Raw genomic sequence first — 6,783 nt, 5'->3', positions numbered from 1 at the left:
CTAAGCCTAACCCTAACCATAAACCTCACACTCACCCTCACCCTAACCCTAATCCTAAACCTAACCCTAGCCCTAACCCTAGCCCTCACCCTAACCCTAAACCTAGCCCTCACCCTTACCCTAATCCTAACCCTAAACCTTAATCTAACCTTCACCCTAACCCGAACCCTAACCTGAACCCTAACCCTCACCCTCACCCACACCCTCACCCTCACAGCAAACTTAACCCTAAACATATCACTAACAATTACCCTAACACTAACCCTAACCCTAACCCTAATCCTCACACGCACCCTCACACTCAGCCTAACCCTAAGCCTAACCCTAACACTAACCCTCACTGTAACACTAACCCTAACCCTAACCTAAAAACCTAACCCTAACCCTAACACTAAACCTAACCCTAACCCTAACCCTCAACCTATCCCTTAAACTCATGCTAACCCAACCCTCACACTAAGCCTAAACCTCAAACTAACCCTAACTCTCTCCCTCATCATCACCCTAAACTTCACCCTCACCCTAAACCTCAGCCTCACCTTCATCCTCACCCTAACCCAAAGCCTAACCCTAACCCTCACCCTAACCCTAATCCTCACACTAACCCTAAACCTAACCCTTACTCTTATCCACACACTAACCCTCACCCTAACCCTAACCCTAAATCTAAGTCTCACCCTCACCCTAACCTTCACCTTCACCCTAACCCTCACCCAAACCTAAACCCTCACACTCACCCTAAACCTCACCCTCACCCTAAAGCTAACACTAAACCTAAACCTCACCCTAACACTCACACTAAACCTAACCCTCACTCTCACCATAACCCTAACACTAAACCTTACCCTAACCCTTACCCTAACACTTACCCTCACCATAACCCTAACCCTAATCCTCACAATAACCCTAACACTAACCCACACACTAAAACTCACCCTAAACCTCACCCTCACACTAAACGTAACCCTCACCCACACCCTCACCTTCAGCCTAACACTAACCCTAACCCTAATCCTAACCCTGAACCTCACCCTCACCCTGAACTTAACCCTAATCCTCAACCTCACCCTCACCCTAAACCTAACCATAAACCTATCACTAACCCTCACCCTAAACCTAACCCTAAACCTAACCCTCAATCTAACACATACCCTCACCCTCACCCAAACCCTCAACCAAACCCTCTCCCTAAACCTCACCCTCACCCTAAACCTCACACTAAACCTTACACTCACCCTCACCCTAACCCTAACGCTAATCCTAACCCTAAACCTCACCATCACCCTAAACCTAACCCTAAATTTATCCCTAACCCTAAACCTAAACCTAACCCTAACATTAAACCTAACACTCACTCACACCATCAATCTAACCATAACCCTAACCGTATCCCTAAAACTAACCCTCACCCTAACCCGCACCCTAAAACATACCCTCACCCTAATCCTAATGCTAACCCTAACCCTAACACTAACACTAACCCTAACCCTAAACCTAACCATATCCCTAAAACTAATCCTCAGCCACACCCTCACACTAACCCAAATCCTAACCCTAACCCTCACCCTAACTCTAAGCCTAACCCTAACCCTAAATCTCACACTCACACTCACTCTAACCCTAATACTAAACCTAACGCTATCCCTAATCCTAGCCCTCACCCTAACCTTAACCCTAGCCCTCACCCTTACCCTAATCCTAACCCCAAACCTCAATCTAAACTTTGCCCTAACCTGAACCCTAACCCGAACCCTAACCCTCACCCTCATGCTCGGCCTAAGCCTAAGCCTAAGCCTAAGCCTAACCCTCACCCTAACCCTAACAGTAACACTAACCCTAACTCTAACCCTAAATCTCACTCTCACCCTAACTTTAACTCTAAACCTAACCCGAAAACAACAATTCATCCTAACCCTAACTCTAACCCTAACCATAAACATAACCCTAACCTAACCCTAAACCTAACATTAACCCTAACCCTAACCCTCACACTCAACCTAACTATAACCCTCACCCTAACCTAACCCTCACCCTTACACTTACCCTCATCCTAACATAAACCCTAATGCTAAAACTAATGCTCACACTAACCCTAAGCATCACCCTAACCGTAAAACTCACCCTAAAACTAACCTTAACCCTCATCCTCACCCTAAACTTCACACTAAGCTTAACACTAATCTTCAATCTAAACCTCACCCTCACCCTAATCCTAACACTAACCCTCACCCTAACCCTAACCCTCACCATTACTGTAACCCTCACCCTCAGCCTAGCCCTCAAATTTACCATTACCTTCAACCCCACCCTAACCCGCACCCTAACCCTAACCCTCACCCTAACCCTCACCCTAATCTTAACTCTACCCCTAAACCTCACCCTCACCTTAACCCTAACTCTAACCTTAACCCTAACACTAAACTTCACCCTAACCCTAACCCTAACTCTCACCCTCACACTCACTGTAACTGTAACCCTAAACCTAACCCTAACAATAACCCTAACCCAAACCCTCACCCTAACCATAACCCTCAGCCTAATCCTAACCCTCACCCTAACACTTACCCTCACCCTAACCCTAATCCTCACACTAACCCTAACCCTAACCCTCACACGAACACTCACCCAAACAATAACGCTAACCCTCTCACCCTCACCTTAAACCTTACCCTATCCCTTAACCTCATGCTCACCCAAAACTCACACTAAGCCTAACCCTCAACCTAACCTTAACCCTAACCCTCACCATAACCCTCAACTTCACCCTCACACTAAACCTCACCCTCACCCTCACCCTGACCCTAACCCTAAACCAAAACCTAACCTTAACCCTCACACAACCTTAAACTTAACCCTCACCCTCACCATAACTCTAACCCTCACCCTAGCCCTAATCCTTACACTAACCCTAAACCTAACCCTAACCATTATCCTCACACTAACCCTCACCCTAAACCTAACCCTAACTCTAAGTCTCACTCTCCCCCTAACCTTCATCTTCACCCTAACCCTCAGCCAAACCCTAACCCTCACACTCACCCTAACCCTCACCCTCACCCTAAAGCTAACACTAAACCTAACCCTCAACCTAACACTCACACTAAACCTAACCCTCACTCTCACCATAACCCTAACTCTAAACCTTACCCTAAATCTAACCCTAACACTTACCCTCACCATAACTCTACCCCTAATCCTCACACTAACCCTAACACTAACCCACACACTAAAACTCAACCTAATCCTCACCCTCACCCAAACCCTAACCCTCACCCACACCCTCACCTTCAGCTTAAGCCTAACCCTAACCTTAACCCTAATCCTAACCCTGAACCTCACCCTCACCCTGAACCTAACCCTAACCCTAAATCTCACCCTCACCCTCACCCTAACCCTAACCGTAAACCTATCACTAACCTTCACCCTAAACCTAACCCTCAATCTAACACATACCCTCACCCTCACCTTAACCCTCACCCTAACACTCACCCTAAACCTCACCTCACCCTAAACTTCACCCTAAACCTTACCCTCACCCTAACCCTAACCCTAACCCTAACCCTCACCGTCACCCTAACCCTAACCCTAACCGTATCCCTAACCCTAACCCTAACCTAAAAACTAACCTTCACTCTCACTGTCACTCTAACCATAACCCTAACCATATCCCTAACTTTCACCCTAATGCTAACCCTCACCCTAACCCTCACCCTAAAGCATACCCTCACCTAATCCTAACCCTAAACATCAACCTAACCCTAATCCTCTCCCTAAACCTCATCCTCACCCTAAAACTCATCCTAACCTTTACCCTCACCCTAAATCTAACCCTAAACGTACCCCTCACCCGATCCCTCACCCTAACCCTAATCCTCAACCTAACGCTAACCCTAACACTAACCCTCACCCTCACTATAGCCCTCATCCTAACCCTAATCCTAACACTAACACTCACGCTAACCCTAACCCTCACCCTCAAACTAACCCTCACCCTCATCTTAACCCTCACCCTCACCCTAACCCTCATCCTAAACATAACCCTAACCCTAACCCGAAACCTCACCTTAACCCCCATCATAACCCTAAACCTAACCCTAACTTTCACCCTAACCCTTACCCTCACCTTCACCCTACCCCTAACCCTAATCCTAACCCTCAACCTCACACTAACCCTAAGACAAACCCTAAACCTTACCCTCACACTAAACCTTACCATAACATTAAGTCTCAACCTCACCCTAACCCTCACCCTAACCCTTACCCTCATGCTCACCCAACCCTCACACTAACCCTAAACCTCAACCTAACAGTTAACCTAACCCTCAACCTCACCCTAACCCTAACCCTAATCCTAACCCTAAACCTCATCTTCACCCTCTCCCTTACCCTAAACCTAACCCACACCATAAACCTCACCCTCACCCTAACCCTCACCCTCACCCTCACCCTAACTCTCACCCTAACCATCAACCTAACCCTAACCCTAACCCTAATGCTAACCCTAAAGCTCAACCGAACCCTAACCCTCACCCTAACCCTTACCCTCACCCTAAACCTAACCGTAAACCTAAACCTCACACTAAAAATAACCCTCACCCTCACCCTCACCCTAACCCTAACAATAATCCTAACGCTAACCCCAAACCTAACCCTCACCCTCACCCTAACGCTAACCCTAACCATAACAATAACCCTATTCCTAAGCCTAATCCTAACACTCATCCTCACCCTCACCCTAACCCTAACTCTAACCCTAAGCCTAACCCTAACAATAACCCTAACCCTCACACTAACCCTAATACTAACCCCACCCCTCAGCCTAATCCTCATCCTAAACCTAAACCTAATCCTAAACCTCGCCCTAACCCTAAAGATCACCCTAACCCTAACCCTCACCCTCACCCTCACCCTAGCCTAACCCTAACCCTAATCCTAATTCTAACCATGAACCTCACCCTCACCCTAAACCTAAACCTAACCCTAACACTCACCCTCACCCTCATCGTAACCCTAACCCTAACCCTATCCCTAACCCTCACCCTAATTTTAATCCTCACCCTAATCCTCACCCTAACACATACCCTCACCCTAACCCTAACCCTAAACCTCACCCTAACCCTCACCTCTCAACCTAAACCTCATCCTACACCTTACCCTCACACTAAATATAACCCTAACCTTAATCCTAATCCTCAAACTAAAACTAACCCTAACCCGAACCCTAACTCTCACCCCCAACATAACCCGAACCCTAACCCTCACCCTAATGTTCACCCTAACCCTATACCTCACCGTCACCCTAACCCTCACCCAAACCCTAACCCTCACACTCACCCTAACCCTCACCAACCTCCTAACCCTCACCCTTTCCCTAAATATCACCCTTACACTAACCCTCACCTAACCCTAACCCTAAAGCTGACCCTAAGCCTCAACCACACCATCACCCTCACCCTAAGCCTAACCCCAAACCTAATCCTAATCCTAAGCCTAACCCTCTCACTCACCCTCACGCTAACCCTAATGCTAACCCTAACCCTAACCCTCACCCTCAACATAACCCTAACCCTAAACCTCTACCCTCAACATAACCCTAACCCTAACCGTCACCCTAATGCTAACCCTAACCCTCACCCTCACCCTAAAGCTAACCCTAACCCTCGCCCTCACCCTAAACCTCACCATCACCCTAACCCTCACCCAAACCCTAACCCTCACAATCACCCTAAACCTCACCCTCACCTTAACCCCCACCCTTTCCCTAAATATCACCCTAACACTAACCTTCACCCTAACCCTAATCCTGACCTGAAGCCTCACCCTAACCATCACCCTAACCCTAACTCTAACCATAAACCTAACCCTAATCCTAAACTTAACTCTCTCCTTCACCCTCATGCTTACTCTAATGCTATCCCTAACCCTAACCCTCACCCTAACCCTAAACCTAACCATAACCCTAACAATAACCCTAATCCTAACATTAAACATATCCTTAACCCTCACCCTCACCCTAACACTAACCCTCACCCTCAACCTAAACCTAACATTAAACCTAACCCTCACCATAACACCCACACTAAACGTAACCCACACTCTCACCCTAACCCTCACACTAAACCTTACCTTAACCCTAACCCTAACCCTTACCCTCACCCTACCCCTAACACTAACCCTAATCCTCACACTAACCCTAACACTAACCCACACACTAAAACTCACCCTAATCCTCACCTTCAACCAAACCCTAACCCTCACCCACACCCTCACCTTCTGCCTAAGCCTAACCCTAACCTTAACCCTAATCCTAACCCTGAACCTCACCCTCACCCTGAACCTAACCCTAACCCTAATCCTCACCCTCACCCTCACCCTAACCGTAAACCTATCACTAACCCTCACCCTAAACCGAACCCTAAACCTAACCCTCAATCTAACACATACCCTCACCCTCACCTTAACCCTCACCCTAACACTCACCCTAAACCTCACCTCACCCTAAACTTCACCCTAAACCTTACCCTCACCCTCACCCTAACCCTAACCCTAACCCTCACCGTCACCCTAACCCTAACCCTAACCGTATCCCTAACCCTAACCCTAACCTAAAAACTAACCTTCACTCTCACTGTCATTCTAACCATAACCGTAACCGTATCCCTAACCTTCACCCTAAAGCTAACCCTCACCCTAACCCTCACCCTAAAGCATACCCTCACCTAATCCTAACCCAAACCCTCAACTTAACCCTAATCCTCTCCCTAACCCTAATCCTCTCCCTAA

Source organism: Dipodomys merriami, unplaced genomic scaffold (assembly GCF_024711535.1).
Source record: "Dipodomys merriami isolate MVZ:Mamm:240054 unplaced genomic scaffold, mDipMer1.0.p SCAF_23, whole genome shotgun sequence".
Taxonomy (NCBI): domain Eukaryota; kingdom Metazoa; phylum Chordata; class Mammalia; order Rodentia; family Heteromyidae; genus Dipodomys; species Dipodomys merriami.
Note: the sequence above shows the minus strand (reverse complement) of the source record.